At 42.8% G+C, this 14,011-nt stretch overlaps 2 protein-coding genes across 7 annotated transcripts in view; one reads left to right on the forward strand and one right to left on the reverse strand.

Moving 5' to 3' along the window:
• The window catches only part of LOC127048750 (myb/SANT-like DNA-binding domain-containing protein 2), a 366,512-nt gene that overhangs the window by 293,752 nt on the left and 58,749 nt on the right, over positions 1-14,011 (reverse strand). The window lies entirely within an intron of this gene.
• The window catches only part of BTBD9 (BTB domain containing 9), a 369,159-nt gene continuing 357,431 nt past the window's right edge, over positions 2,284-14,011 (forward strand). For 4 of the 6 annotated variants that reach the window (XM_050948554.1, XM_050948550.1, XM_050948553.1 and 1 more), the window contains exon 1: positions 2,284-2,361. The gene's annotated coding sequence lies outside the window, so the exon portion shown is untranslated. Of the gene's footprint in view, positions 2,362-9,652; positions 9,829-11,402; positions 11,518-14,011 lie in introns of those variants that run through there. The other 2 variants (XM_050948551.1, XM_050948552.1) reach the window with 2 other exon arrangements.

A 14,011-nucleotide genomic window follows, 5' to 3' on the forward strand; every position in this document is an offset into this window, starting at 1 on the left:
GTCACTGTTTTAACATTGTAACTCTTGTTTACTGTTTGTCTCTCAACACTGTAAATTATTCATTACCCTTGTTTTAATAAGACTCCATACTGTAAGTCAAACTCCACTTTGAAATGCTCACTCTATTTTGTAAAACTCTGATGTAACCTTCATTTTGCAAAACGCTGCTGTAACCTTATTAGTTTAGTTTAGATGTGTGAATGAGGTATGCATGAATAATGGAATCAACCTCCAGCCCCAACCTTTCCTGATAAAGTTAAGTGCAAACACCAAGGGCTGAAGATGCAGACAACAGCCCTGACAAAGTAAGAAGAGTCCACCCTAAAAGAAAAGAACAAAGGTACAATTAAAGTAAGATCAAAATCAGGTCCGAGGCTGAAAGTCATATATGCAATTGATGAGGGGTGATCAATCACACCGAACCCAGAGACAGCATATCACAGCAAGACCTATAGATGCTTGATTCAAACTAAAAGCCTATAAAAAAGATGGGTGAGATGGAAGACTTTGGGTAATGTTCTGCTGCCAACATTGAAGGGCATTGGTGCGCACCCAACAGAGACCCAGTCCTTCCTTGTGCCTGGTTTTCCTGGCCAGTTAGCTGCCACAAGCTACGAACCCAAGCTGCGAAATCAAGCCACAGACCCAAGCTATGTTCAGGACTGGTAACTATCCAGCAGCTGCAGAACATCTGGGGTGTGTGTGTATAGGTATTAGCTATTGGTTAAAGATCAAATTATCATAATAAATGTGGCATCTTGCCTTATCCCCTGAAACAATCCTGTATAATTTTATCTGCATAACCCCCTGCACCCAACTCTGCCCTAGCCCTGAACCCCTTCCCACACTCCAAACCCCCTGCACCCAACTCTGCCCTAGCCCTGAACCCCTTCCCACACTCCAAACCCCTCATCCCCAGCCCCACGCCAGAACCCTCATCCCCTCCCTGCCCTCAGCCCCACCCCCACCACATGAATTTTGTTATGTGCACCAATATGAAGGACATTGGTGTCCATCACTTTCATTTTAGTGCACAAACAAAATTCATTCCACACATGGTTGTAAAAAATTAGAGGGAACATTGCTTGTAACGTTAGCAGTTATCTTTGAGAACTTATGGAGGAGTACTTGGAGAAAGGCAATCAGAGTAGGTACCTGTTCTTAAAAATGTGAAGAAAGAGGACCTGAGGAATTACAGACTGGCCTACCTAACTGTAATACCTAGAAAGAAACTGGAACAAATTATTAAACAATTGATCTGTAAGCACCTAAAGGATAATAGGGTTACAACGAATAGCCAGTATGGATTTGTAGAAGATTCATGGCAAACCAACCTATTTGCTTCTTTGACAGTGTTAGTAGTTTAGCAGATGAGGGGGAAGTGCTAGACATGATATATCATGATTTTAGTAAGGCTTTTGGCACAATAATCCATGATGTTTTCACAAGCAAACTAGGGAAATCTGGTCTGGATAAATTACTATAAGTGGATACATAAGTGGTTGAAAGACCATACTCAAAGAGTAGTTATCCATGGCTTGCTGTCAAACAGAGAATTTATCTAGTGGGGTCCTGCAGGCAACTGTCCTGGGCCCAGAAGTATTCAACATTTTAATTAATCTCTTGGATAATGGAGTGGAGAGTATGCTTATGGTATCTGCAGATGACACCAAGCTGGGAGGGATTGCAAGTGCTTTGGTGGACTGGATTAGAATTCAAAGTGATCTTGACAAATTGGAGAATTGAAATCAGTATGATGAAATTCAGTGAAAACAAGTGAAAAGTACTACACTTAGGGAGAAAATTAAATGCGCAACTAAAAAATGGGGATGAACTGGCTAGAGGGTAGGGGCATTGAGGGTTATAATGGATGACAAATTGAATATGAGACAACAACGTGATGCAGTTGAGAAAAAGGCTAATATGTGGGGTATATTAACAGGAGTGTTCTATGTAAGGTGCGTCTCTACTCAGCACTGGTGAGGCGTTAGGTGCAGTACTATGTCCAATTCTGGGTGCCACTGTTTAGGAAAGATGTGGACAAACTGGAGTGAGTCGAAAAGAGAGCAACAAAAATTATAAAAGGTTTATAAAATGTGATGTAAGAGGAAAAGTTTAAAAAACTCGGGATGTTTAGTCTTGAGAAGGAAGACTGAGAGCAGACCTGACAACAGTCTTCAACTTTGTTAAGGGCTGTTATAAAAGAGGACGGTGGCTGAGTGGTCTACTAGTTGCCAAGTACGTCAACACGTAGAGGCACGTCTGTCGTTGCTAGGGGAGCACAACGTTCAGGGAGGATGACGTAGTGACGCTGCAGCGCTGAGTAGAGGAAGGGGGAGGGTGCTGCTGTCGCTGCGGCCGGTGAGTCCTAGGGGGCTGTTGCTGACCCGGTGCAGCATCATCCGGGGTTGTCCTCTTCCCCCCCCCGCCATGGGGGCGCAGAGCCCCGGCAAGGGGTGATGCGAGCGGCTCACCCCGCCCCGAGCGTGAGGGGGGTGGACTGCTCCCCCGCGGGGCCCGTCGCTCTCCTCCGCCCCCTGAGGGCTCATGTGCGTCCTTTTGGGGGATTTCGGGGTCCCGGTCTGCGCTAGGGCCGCGTCCAGCGCTTGGGTGCCCGTGCGGAGCCCGACGTCGGGCGGCCGCTCTCCCGTGTGTCAAAGGTTGCACGTCGCGCTGGGTGTCCAGGCTGCTCCGTCCCGACCGGCCCTTGGCCGAGCCGCTGCCTTCCCTCCGGCCACGGTTGACACCCACCCGCCGCCATGTCAGGGCCGGTGAATGCCGCCGGTGCAGAACAGCGACCGCGGCGCAGCGCTGTGAGGCGCTAATTCGTGGTCCCAGCACTGGGCAGCACAAACGGGGGCCAGCTGCAGGAACCCTGATATTGTGCCAGGGACGGAGTGCACCTGAAATGGCTTGTAGTGGGGAGCAGGAAACGGGATGGCGGAAGCAATAGCCATAGTATGACACTTGTTTTAGTGCCCCGGCAGTGCCACTGTAGTTAAAGTTGCTTTATGACTTCTGTTTGACCTCTCCAAATACCCTCAGATTGACGGATTTAGTTGGATTTCTTTGGAATTGGGTGTGCCCGAGGAGAATGTAGGGTAGCGTGAGTGACTTAAATTGTTGGGGTCAGCTGAAGTAGGGGTTGTGGCCACATAAGCCTAGAAAAAAAGTAACTGTTTTTCAGAGTTTGTAGTTGGCTTTGGGGAGGGGGCGGCTTGGAGCTAGAGATGAAACTATTGATGTGATGCAGCTCAAAATGGTCTCAATCTGCTGAGTTTTAGCCAAGTTAGTGCATGATATCTACTAAGTATGTGGGGAACCCAAATTGAGGACACTGTGCATGCACCAATACAGAAAAATGGCACTATTTACAAGCACTGAGTTTTACAGCATATCAAGCGCTCTGAAATCCAACAGGTTACTCATATTTCTTTGAAATTTGATGTGCCTCATGGAGGTGCAAAGTAGCATTAGTAATCCAAATTTGGGATCGTTTGAGCAGGGTTTGCAGTGTTACACCCCACCATGTGGTTTATTTTGCCTTGTACTGTTAAATCAAGAGGTACTAATGACTGAATGTATCACAGACCTCTTTGAGACTGGCTGTGAACTAACCCTTCAATTAACATAACTAAGGATAACTTCCGTTGCAGTGATGTTGTAGCTGTGTAGGCAGGGGCGGCTCTATTTTTTTTGCCGGCCCAAGCACGGCAATCAGGTGGCCTTTGGCGGCATGCTTGCGGACGGTCCGTGGTCACGCATATTCGGCAGCTTTTCTGCAGGTAATCTGCCGGTCCCGTGGCTTCAGCATATCCGCCACCAAAACCGCCAGACCGGCGGACCTCCCGCAGGCACCCCGCCGAAGCCCACCTGACTGCCGTCCTCACAGTGACTGGCAGGCTGCCCCTCGCGGCTTGCCGCCCCAGGCACATGCTTGGTGCGCTGGTGCCTGGAGCTGCCCCTGTGTGTAGATCCCAGGATATTAGAAAGACAAGGTGAGTGAGGTAATATCTTTGATTGGACCAACTTCTCTTGGTGAGAGACACAAGCTTTTGAGCTCTTCCTCAGACTTCTGTGTAGCTTGAAAGTTTGTCTTCGCCAACAGAAGTCGAGCAAATCAAAGATATTACTTCACCCACCTTGTCTAATAACAGGATAGGTTAATCACAAGTCCCCATGTAAGATAAAAGGAGTGTATAGGTTAAGTGGTCGAAGGTTGGTGTAACTTGTGAGTGGTATAATTGTGGTGGCAATTTCATTTTTTTGGGGGTATAATCAAAGTCTTTCGGAGGAAAAAATTAGCCACAAATGCTTTCAGGGAGAGGTATTAGAGGATGGAGGAATGAGGGATGGAGGAAAGAGGTTTGGATCTCTAGCAAATGGAGGGGGATAAATAGTGGTGAGTAGAAGAGGAGCAGTGAGGGAGGCTTGGGGACTATGGGATTTGGAGGGGTGGGATGCTGGGAAGGGGGACATGGAGATGAGTGTCAGCAGGATTGGTGTAGAATAGAAGCTAGGGCAGGGGTGACTCTGTGTATTTTGCTGCCGCAAGCATGGCAGTCAGGTGGCTTTCAGCGGCATGCCTGTGGGAGGTCCGCCTATCCTGCGCCTTTGGCATACCCGCCGCCAGTTTGCTGCCGAAACCGCGAGACTGGTGGACCTCCCTCATGGCAATTGGCAGGCCTCCCCAGGCGCGTGCTTTGTGTGCACTGGTGCCTGGAGCTGCCCCTGGGCTGGGGTACCTGTCAAGCCCACATTCTCCTCTTCTGTGTGTGTGTCTATATATGGAGAGCTCTTGCTCCCCTGTGGGGGTCTGAGCCACCCTCCCTCCCCCTGGGATATAGGGGGCTTGCTCCTCTTGGGGTGACTGAGCCCCTTTCTTTGCTGTCTGTGTATGCCAAGATCTCCAGGGCCTATGGCCATATACAGAGGTTGGACACCCCTCTCCCTACCCTGCTCCATGTGAGCCAGTTTTGGGGACTGGGGGAAGCTTGACTTTTTGAGAGAATCTGATCTCCTTCTGCCCCCATGTGAGCCAGGATATAGGGAACTCCTTGCTCTTTGTGTTGAGAGTGAGAATGGGCATACTAAATGCATATCACAGGCTCTGAAACACTTAGGAGGGACATGCGAACCTATACTTTCACTAACCCCTGGGATAAATGGAGTGGTTCTCATGTCTGAGGCTGTCTACACTATGCAGATTTTTATCAACACGGCTGTGCTGCTGAAAGGTGTTTAGTGTAGCAGCCGTTTGTTGGCTGGAGAGAGCTCTCCTGCTGACAGAAAAATTCCACCCCCTATGAGCAGAAGCAGCTTTGTCAGTAGGAGAGCGCTCCTGCTGACAACATGCTGTTCACACCGGTGCTTTTCGTCGGTAAAACTTTTGTCGTTCAGGGGTATTAAAAAAACACCCCACCCAACCGACAAAAAGTTTTACCGACGAAGTTCCAGTGTAGACAAAGCCTGAGTTATTGGTTCAGGTTTTATTCATCTCCATGGCGTGTTCTTATTCACACTTTTCAGAGCCTTATGTTGCAGATGGATGTGTAGAGGATGACACTTCTAAGTGCTTTAAAACAAGGATTTGGCGCAATCAATTTTTTTAATTGCTCCACTCCAGCTCTGCTCCGGCACCAATAATGACTTCTCTGGCTCCGCTCCAGCTCCAGGCTAGAACCTGCAGCTCCACTGCTCCGCACTCCAGCTCTGGGCTCCGCTCCAAAGCTCTGCTTTTAAATCCACTTGTTTTCATGTTTCTTTTTTTTTTTTAAATTTGCTGGACCTTATAGGGATACAGAGTAGGATTAGTGACCCAAATTGGAGGTCATTTGAGCCAGTGTTTCTGGAGATACAATCGCTGAATAAAATAGCTGTTTTTTTTGTTTTTTTAATTCTAGGGTGATGTTTTTTGTGTGTGCAGAGCTAGAGATCAAACTGTTGCTCTGATGTGAGTCAAAATGGTCTGAGTCAATTTTTACCTTTGGTAATGCATGGCACCTACTAAGTTTTTGGTGGCCCAAATTGTGAACAGTATTTAAGAACGATTTCAACAGTTGGTGAAGAGCATGTATGTTTCAGCTTCCTTTACAACCCATTCGCTCTCACCCACAGGATTCCATCTAACACTGTTAAAGGATAAAAAGGGAGTGGAGGAGAGAGGTTGCCCTTGTCACGTTCCCTCTACTGTCTTCAAGCAGTGCCTCAGTATGCACATAGACACAAGTAGCATTAGCTCTTGGCACTAGAAAGGCTTGTCTTCACATGTAGCACTACAGCTCCTATGGCTGCAGCACTTTAATTAATTCCCTCTTCCCCGAGAGGAGTCTCCACGAGGAGTTAGGTCAATATAACGACGTCGCTCAGGGATGTAGATTTTTCGCACCCCTGAGTGGTGGTATTATACCATTGTAGGTGTGTAGCGTAGACCTGGCTTAAGATTCAGGATGTTCCAGATCCAGACCTCTCACACAGACACTTAACCAACTCTGCAGAAAGAATACCACACATGTATAATTTAAGAACCACCTCACAACCTTTTGCAACCTCCTTACACCTATTCACAGAATACCTTCTCAACCTACACTTTCACTATACCATCATAACATTAAAATCTTCTCATATTCCACCTAACTGCTGACAATAATTCTTGTAATAAAAACCCTATTCCTTGCTACTGACAAACCTACATAATTCTTCATTGAAAGGATGCATAGTGGATCCCAAAGGTGCACATTCGGCTCTTCTCTTTGCTCATATACTCTGAAGGGTACAAAACAGATCTTCTCAGAGCATAATCACAGCTCTGTCACACACCTCAAGATTGTCCACACATGTCCTTATATCACAAACACACCTTTAGCAACAGGGCCCAACTACTACCTTCACCCTTTAGTGAAGGTACACCTAATACCTGACACACTGATTGTACCTGGAATGTATGCAAATAATTCCCATTGGCTACTGCCGTTTTCAGGTGACCAGGGAGGATGTGGCATGGGCAACTTTTTTTTTTTTTTCTTGTTCGTTTGTTGTTCTTTAAAAGTGTTAGAAGGAATCCTGTGGATGAGAATGAATTGGTTGTAAGAGGAGGTGAAGAGCTTGTATGTTTCAGCAACTATGGCACTAGCAGAGCAAAGATATGGGTGTTCATGAGATCTACTGGGGCATTGCTGGAAGAAGGGAGAGTTAAGGTTCCGTGAGCAGCCTTAACTGTGCATTTCCTTGGTTTCAGAAATTTGAGTTTTGCTCAGCTGAGCATTCCTGCAGTGGGACAACATAAGAATGGCCATAATGGGTCAGACCCATGATCCAGTTAGCCTAATATCTGGTCTTCCTACAGTAGCTAATGCCAGGTGCTTCAGAGAGAATGAACAGAACAGACAATCATGGAGTGATCCATCCCCTGTCATCCACTCTCAGCTTCTGGCAAACCACGGCTAGGGACGCTCAGCGCATCATGATGTGTCCCTACTCATCCTGGCTAATAGCCATTGATGGACCTCTCCTTCAGGAACTTATCTCATTCTTTTGTGAATCCTGTTATAGTTTTGACCTTCACAACATCTCCTGGCAAAGAGTTTCACAGGTTGGTTGTGCATTGTGTGAAGAAGCACTTCCTTTTGTTTGTTTTAAACTACCTGATTATTAATTTCATTTGGTGACTCCGAGATCTTGTGTTATGTGAAGGAGTAAATAACACTTCCTTAATCACTTTCTCCACCCCAGTCAAGATTTTATAGACCTCGATCATATCTCCCTTTACTTGTCTTTTTTCCAGGCAGAAAAGTCCCAGTCTTTTAAAGCTCTCATTATATGGAAGCTGTTTCATAGCCCTAATCATTTCTGTTGCTCTACTATGTACCTTTTCCAGTTCCAATGTATTTTTTTTTTAAATAGGACAACCAGGTCTGCATGCAGTATTCCAGATGGGGTTGTACCATAGATTTACAGAGAGGCATTATGATATTTTCTGTCTTATTATCTATCCCTTTCCTAATGGTTCCCAACATTGTTAGCTTTTTTGACTGCTTCTGCACTTTGAGCAGATATTTTCAGAGGACTATCCACAATGACTCCAAGATCTGTTCCTTGAGTTGTAGCAGTGAATTCAGACTCCATCATTTTGTATGTATAGTTGGGATTATGTTTTCCAATGTGCATTACATTGCATTTGTTAATGTACTACCAAGCAACCTCAACTTTGTTAATGTAGCTTTTTGCCTTTGAATTGTATAGATATAATTACTATAGCGTCTAAACATTTTGGAACTCAAGGGAGACTTGCGTTCAGTTCCTGGCACTTAACCTACATTTCTCAGTTGTCCAACTTCTGCTTACATGTTGCGTTCCTTTCTCCCACACTTTGTCTGCTTTGTCTGTTTAGAATGCGAACTCTTCAGGCAGGGACTTCTGCTTATTGAGAGTCAGTACAGTGCCTAGCACAGTGGAGCCCCAACATTGGTTGGAATCTCTTAAGTGCTTCTGGAATATAAATAACATGGTGTATATATAATATTAACAGGTGCTTTCAGGGTCTAAGTATCTATTACAGAGGTGGGCAAACTACAGCCCATGGGCCACATCCGTCCCGTGGGACCATCCTGCCCAGCCCCCGAGCTCCTGGCATGGGAGGCTCGCCCCAACCCCTCCCCCACAGCCTCAGCTCGGCCTGACCTGGTCTCTGTGCTGCGTGGGGGGATCGGCGGCATGGCCTGGCTCCAGCCAGGCAACGTGGCTGTAGTGCCACCAGCCACCGGTGCTCCAGGCAGCATGGTAAGGGGACACAGAGCAAGGGGGTTGGATAGAGGGCAGGGGAGTTCGGGGTGGTGGTCGGGGTGGGGGTGTGGATAGGGGTCGGGGTGGTTGGGGGGGAACGGGGTGTTGAATGGGGGTTTCGGGGGCAGTCGGGGACAGGGAGAAGGCGTGATTAGATGGGGCAGGGGTCCCGGGGGGGGGGCATCAGGAATGAAAGAAGGGATTGAATGGGGCAGGAATCCTCGGGGGGGGAAGATAGGAGGTGGGGGCCAGGCCACGACCCCTTCCCCTAACTGGCCGTCCATACAATTTACAAACCCAATGCAGTCCTCAGGCCAAAAAGTTTACCTGCCCCTGATCTGTTACCACTGTACGTTGTGGAATAGCTGCTACTCAGAAAAAGCTGCTCTGGACTTATCTATGTGGGAAAGTTAGTGCAGAGTAAATTAAGGTGTGAATTTAGTGCCGAATAACTAGTGCACATTAATTCCTCATATGGACACTTGGGCCTTGTCTACACTACACAGTTTTGTCGGCAAAAGGCAGCCTAGTGGAGAGAGAATAGTGAGCTAATCCCGTTTTTTTCCTTTAATTTTCCCCCTCCCACAAGAAGGGGGTAGGGAGCAAGGCAAACTAAAACTTTTTTTTTAATTGTAACACTGTTACATTAATTCTCAGAAATCAGGAGATTTCAGAATGTCTTCACTTCTGTGATGTACATACTGTATGGATTACTTTGAGTTACTACTTGTCATTAACTCGAGCCAGTTACACCCTCAGTTATGCAGACACAGCTACAATTGACGTTAATGATAATTGCAGGGATGTATCAGGATAAAATTAATTGCTGTTCCTGCAGAATGGAGAGACATAATCTGATCTGTTTTTACAGCTTGTTTGTTGATTACAATTATAATGATACTGTGATGGGTTGGACCTTCCTGTCCCTTTCAATGCGCTACCTGATGTATTGGGGTTTCACTGAGCCAGCCTGCTCCACTAGCCTGGGCTCCCTCTCCATGTTTTTCTAAATCAGGCTCTTCGGCCTCTGGTAGCACACAGACACAGGTAAGGACGCACCAGCTGTAGAATCACACAAAGTCTGCAAAGCAGCTCTCCATGGGAAGATTCAGCTAGGAAATTGCTCAGCACTCAGTGTGGAGAGAAATGTGCAGAGCTTCTTGGCCCCCCTCTCCTCCCCATGATATGAATTGCACAAACTGGATTATGTTATAAACAAGAAATAAGTTAGTTACCTACAAAAGTTAAATTTTAAGTGATCATAAGGGATAGCAAACAGAAGAACGCAGGTTGCTGAGCAAATAAAACAAAACATGCAAACTAAGCTTAATACGCTCAAGAAACAGGTAACAAAATGTAATTTTTCACCCTAAACATTGTTTTAGGCAAGTTGCAGAGTTTCTGTAGCTTAGAGTTCCAATTATTTCTTTTTACAGACTAGACTCCTGTCTTAATTTAGACTCAACCCTTGCCTTTCCCACAGCTCAGTTCCTCTGTCTCTTCAGGTACTTTCAGCAGTATTTCTTCTCTCTCCATTGTCTTCCTGCCCAAGACCTGTTTGCCTAGCCTTAAAAAGAATTTACATAAGGCAGGAAGCCTTTGTTTCCACTGGAAAAATATCAGCAGTGTCCAAGGTGGTACTTTGTAGTAGGTGACATTATCACCTGACCTTGCAGTGTCAAAGCAACCATGAAACCAGGTTTATTTGCAATGTCCACAGGAAGGAACTCCTGGAAGATGGGAGATCCACATCCTCAAAGAGTTTTTCTAGTTGCCGATCAAAGCTGATTGGTTACTGTCCGGTCGATGTCTCCAAGTATAACCACAGTTGTAATTGTTACATATTCAATATTCCTAACTCCAGATACAGAAATGATGCATGTATACAAACTGGATAATCACATTCACTAAATCATAACCTTTCCAATGATATCTTACATGAGCCATCTTGCATAAAATATATCTTAGTATACCATATTTATATAATACCCATATTTCTATAAATAATATGGAGCATCATGTATAGCAACACAGTATTTTTGTTATATTCATAGTGAGGCTTTCATACAGACTGCAGATGATACCAATGATATCTTCTATAGTAAAATTTTGATTTAGTCTGGGTCCTCTTTTTTTTTTTTTTTTTTTTTTTTTTTTCCCCTCCTTTCTACCTATTTTGAAGATTCCTAGAGAACCGGTATCAATGAAAGTGTACTGTTTATAATTCAGTGAGATTTATAGTTTTATGCATTGCATTTTAAGGACCTCTAGACTTGATACAGTGTCAATGAAAAATTTGTTTTTTATTTTTTTCCAATGAAATGTCTTAGATTTTTTGACTTCTAAGTATTCCATATGTGTGTGAGATGAATTTCTATTTTTTTCCACTAGTGTTACCAACTTCAAAGAAATTAAGTGCCACAAAGATACATTAAAATAATTTTGACAAAATGACTTAATCCAGCAAAATCAAAGACATTCAGAATTAATTATTTGCTAATGCTTCATTTAAAAATATAAGAAGACATTCTGATTAAGGATCATTTTGTTTACCTAAAGTATTTTTTCTTTGTACTTTTTTACTAGAGACGTATTTATATGAAAAAAGGATCTTTAAGATATTACTTGTGCCTATTCAACACTTTAGATGATTTCTGTTACATAACTATGGTTCTGACTGTTGGGTAGGATAATGACTCCAGAAAAGAGCATATGAAGCAAAGATTTTGTTTCCAGGTAAATATCCCAAATAATATGAAATTACAGAAAAGGAAGAATCCTTTTAGGAAAAATTATTGAGAAGAAAGAAAAGATAAGCAACTGTAGGCATTGTCTGGCTCGTGTTTCAAGGGAAGAATTGCAACTGTCTTATCACTAAAGCAGAGTAAAACAATGACGGTATTATGAATTGAATCCTAAATATCATCACTGTATTTATGGTTTTTATTTAAATTCTTGATTAGCTTTATCTCTGATAACCAAAAAGATGTAGAGGTTTTAAAGTTTTAATGCAGACCAACCCTATTCACTAACAGTGACGTGAATTAAGTACCAGCATGTCTCATGGATTCAGATCGGAATCTTAAAATTACTGATTTTATTTTTAGTTTTTAATGTATGTGGCTTGACCCTAGCAAATCTTAAATTTTGTTAAAATATTAAGGTTCAGTAACTTAAAACCTTTACAATTGTTCAGGCTAGTGTGACAACACATATGATTCTTGCTGTTAATAGTTTCTCATCTCTAGGCAGTGTTATATACTGTGCCATTCATATATAATATAGTAAAAATATATATTTAAGCATATGGATTTCAACACTTAAGACACAGTATTAATTCATTTATTTGGTATTTCCTGTGTGTTTGTGCGGTGAACTAGTTCCAGACAATTTCACTGTTTTCTGATTTCCTGAGATGCTGGCTTGTTGTATTGAAATATTTTGTTTTAATATTATGCAGTATGTTTTTTTATATAGTTCTGGCTCTTTTTCCACTGGCACAGTTCTGGGATTAACTGCACTTCTGCTCCTCTTTTTGCCTGCTTAAGAGTACCTATTCAGATTTGTATAGATTCTAAAACCAGAAGGAACCATATGATCATTTAATCTGACTTGCTGTATAGCACAGGCTATAGAACTTCTCCAGAATAATTCTTAGAGCATATATTTGGCTTCTTAGCAATCAGCGTTGTTAGGGTGTGGACCCATGTCCCTCTTCTTCCTGGCCAGGTATTTAATAGTGCAGTGATTATCCTAGAAGGTCTGACCTTAATCCACCACCTGTGATTCTCTTTCAAGGGACAATGACAAAGTTAGCAGCTGGGTAGGTAAAAATCTAGGCTTTAAAAAATGATTTTTAATACATTTTAAAAAACAAACCTATTTAAAATTTGAAATTGACAACCTATGTTAAATCCTAAATTTACTATAATCTATTAAAATCACTTAGTATTATCTTTTATTTAATTTGTTAGTACATGTGTGCTGCTGAAGTTTTAAAGAAAGTCAAACCACTGGACTGGTGGAAGTCACTGTTTAAGCATCTTGAACCACGGTTTGTTGAAGTGCTAAACTAGTTTTTGATAGCAGTAACCTTTTCTACAGAGAGGATATTTTCAGAGAGGTACAGAGAATATTTTCTTCATTTCAGTTTATTCAATTAGTTCATTCAAAGTTAAACTGATTAGGAGTTGAAAAAGCAGGACAACTTGTCTTCCTCTTCCAATATAAGACTAAAATGTGCTGTAAGATTATATCTACTAGTTCTAAAATATTGAAGTATATGGTAACCAGAAACAGTCAATTCAGTTAAACATTGAATATAAAAGAAAATTAAAACAAGTTATTTTTGCACATTTTAATTGAATCCCAATTTCTATCCAAATGCAACTTGACAGAAATCACAAGTGTAAAAAAAAAAAAAAAGTATGATTCACTATTTCGCAAACATAATAAAACGTAAAATTAAGAACCTGAATAAATATATGTTAAGCTATGTAATTGCATAAATATTATAGATGTACTATGTTCTGGTTAGCAAAAAGATACCAGTTTTAGTGTAAAAGCTATATTTAGATGCAAATCAAGGTGTTTTAATGGTTACTGTGACCCTAGAAACTCTGGATGCCAACTGGCATAGGGCACTGGTGTATATAGGGGTATAGGATCCTCCTGGATTCAACAAAAGAATGCAATGTAAGGTGTCTAATTAAAGCATGTCTTACACTGGTTCTCATAACCATTGTGAGATGTATGTTTGGAAAATATGTTCAGAATTCTGTGTTTTATACTAAAAATTATGTTCTCTAGATCTGTAGTTAAAAACAGGTCACTGAAAGGTAGTATGTCTTGAAACAAACTCCTTCAGACAGAGGGGTAAGAGAGACACATGTCCTGTGGGGACCATTGTGTATTGTATGTGATACAATAGGATTGTATTAGCATTCTAAGTCAAATGCTAGTGAAGAGCTGGGGGAAACTTCAGAAGAAAACTAACATAAAAAGTAAATAGCAGGGAGGGGGAGGATGGTACCTTTTTTGACGTATTGGTATATTTGGAAGTGAAAAAAGATACCCCGATATCCTTCACCTACTAAGTAAACTGATAGTGCTTCATGAAAAGGAGAGCTCAGCAAGGCTTCATTGAAAGTGCTGGAGAGTACTTTGAGTGAGAGAAACTTCTTTAGACAGTTTCCTTAGGCTGAAACACAACAATAACTTGTTAGTTTAG

This window comes from Gopherus flavomarginatus, chromosome 4, assembly GCF_025201925.1.
Source record: "Gopherus flavomarginatus isolate rGopFla2 chromosome 4, rGopFla2.mat.asm, whole genome shotgun sequence".
NCBI classification, from domain to species: Eukaryota; Metazoa; Chordata; order Testudines; family Testudinidae; genus Gopherus; species Gopherus flavomarginatus.